At 38.9% G+C, this 2,500-nt stretch overlaps 1 protein-coding gene across 11 annotated transcripts in view; it reads left to right on the top strand.

Annotated features, from left to right (window-relative positions):
- Positions 1 to 2,500, top strand: part of LOC144973753 (RNA binding protein fox-1 homolog 2-like) — a 199,149-nt gene that overhangs the window by 154,517 nt on the left and 42,132 nt on the right. The window lies entirely within an intron of this gene.

The raw sequence follows: 2,500 nt of genomic DNA, 5'->3' as shown, positions 1-2,500 counted from the left end.
AGGCAAGATTAATTCCAGCCTGAGTGATATTCTGATATTATATATATATATATATATATATATATATATATATATATATATATATATATATATATATATATTATATATATTATATATATATAATATATATATATATATACCTACACGTTAATAAGTTTATGTCGGTTTATTCCATTCCATTGTCTTATTTTATAATATTTTTATCTTATCTAAAAAAAAAAAAATTATATATCCTGAGTAAGCATAAAGCGCAATATTCAATAGCCATGCTCAAAGCGCTTTACAAGGATCGAATAATATATTTTTTTAAATTGCTTGTGTGTTTTATCCTTAAGAATAATACCTTTTTAAATGCCTAAACCGACGAATACATATTTACAGGTCTGATAACCCAAATTGTTATGGGCCCATTGATGTAATGGAAGTACATCCTCTCAAACCAACGTAAAATATTGTCCATTAGAACAATGTTAAATCGAGCCCATGATTGCTTTAGGTTCACAGACCTGATAGTATGTACACCTTGACCTAAACCAATTCCAACAACAAAAAAAAAAAAAAGAACATTTCTCTCGTGTCAAATTAAAAATGGCACTGACTCGCTCTTTTTATAGCCTGGGTTCGGATTAATAAAACACCCGTTAGATATAGTACTGGAGCTGGAATGGGATAAAAGTTATGGTGTATCAGACGATAAGATATGAAGTGAGTAGAAAAGTGCCAGAAGACAATAGAGAATAAAAAAAAATTTTTCGCGGCGGTGGTGGGGTTTGAACCTGCGACCTTATTGGTACGACAACTCGCCTGGCAGGTGAGAGCGTGGCTCTACCGTGTGAGCTATCCACGAATACAAAAATATTCGTTTCAAACCCAAGTCATATTTCTAGAGACCTCTCTCACCCACTTCTTGGAGATCAGACGGGAGATTTCAGTAACCCAGTTACAAATGAGAATCATCACTATTTATTGGAAGGAAAGGGGTGGGTGGGGGGGGGGGGCGATCACCCATCTTTATTGATTTGTTTTCCTTCATTTTTGGGGGGATAAAAAAAGTGTGTGTGTGGAGGGGGGGGGGGGGGTAATAACTGACGCACTCGATAACAGAGATATTCTCAATGATGTACTTTATCTGTTCTCTTATCTTTTTGATGTTTTGGAATGGGAGTTTTGCGATTACTTGTCTTCTTGATGAGTCGGGCGGGGAATCTTGGCAGCGTTCTGATTCTGGGAGGGAAGATAGTTAGATTGCTCGAAACCGCCAAGATTAATTACACCCCATCCATCGCTTTATCCAGATTGGGTCTTTACTGATATACGGTGGTGTTGTTGAAGATTATGGTTGGTGTTGGTGGTAGTGATAATGGTGGTGGTGGTGGTGGCGGTGGTGGTAATGATGATGATGATGATGATGATGATGATGATGATGTGGCGGTGGTTGTATTGGTAGCAGTGGTGATTTCATTTTAAAGAGTACACCGCAAGTGATAATCGCGAAGTTAACAACAGAACATTATAATATTCAAGGTTTGGAAGTTAGGGCTCGCATTGGCTTGACTATGGTAATTAATGAATGACGTTGTGAATAGCAGTATTCTCTGCCATCGTTGCGTATTATAATCCATAGCATCGTTTTTAGGCACTTTCTGTTGGATCTGAATAAGGCTAAATTTAGAGATTTGATTTTCTCAGTCCAACTCTCACGACTGATTAAAGTAAGAAGTTTGGGTAAGGAGAAAATTAGACTAATTATGGAAACCCTGAGGTTTATGTCCGAACGGCGTAGCCAGTTTTTCACAATTGGGTTATTGCACCCCCTCTCAGGGGACACACACATACACACACTACTCTCTCTCTCTCTCTCTCTCTCTCTCTCTCTCTCTCTCTCTCTCTCTCTCTCTCTCACGCACATACATCCGATCAGTGATTTACATTTATCAAAAACGAGCTTTTATATAGTGCAATATCCACTAAACGTGCTCAAAGCAAAACAAAGGGTCCCCGGCCAACAGCAACACGTAACATGTAGGACGAGACATGGCGCTGTTCAACCTAAGCGATATTGCAATTTTTTCCCCAACATAGACAACGCTGTTAACGGCCAGGTACTCATTTCACACCTGAATAAGAGAGAATGTAAGTAAAAGCCTTTTGCGCCGCTCAGAGGACGTTCTGTTCTGATCGACTGACTTGTATATTTATCTGTTTAGAATAAACGAATTTGACACGCTGGGCATGGGATGTGATCAATGCCCTCTGTACTCTGATTGCTGTGGATGTGATGAAAGGTATTTCTCCCAACATACTTGTTTAGCTGTCGAGTGCCGAGACGGTATGTCCGTATTTGGAAGGAGACGGAAATGAAGGGCAGCGAACTCGATAAGGGTTCCGTTTCGATGTTTCAAGTGAATGTTTGTGTTGCTGATTTCCTCTGTTTGTGATTGTTATGATGCGACGCTGTATTATGTTATGATGCGATGCTATTGTGTCAAAGATGAACTGG

Source organism: Berghia stephanieae, chromosome 5, assembly GCF_034508935.2.
Source record: "Berghia stephanieae isolate SIO BIC M18660-M18661 chromosome 5, UCSD_Bste_1.3, whole genome shotgun sequence".
NCBI lineage: Eukaryota > Metazoa > Mollusca > Gastropoda > Nudibranchia > Aeolidiidae > Berghia > Berghia stephanieae.
The sequence above is the reverse complement of the archived record's forward strand: the minus strand, read 5'-3'. Positions and strand labels throughout refer to the sequence as shown.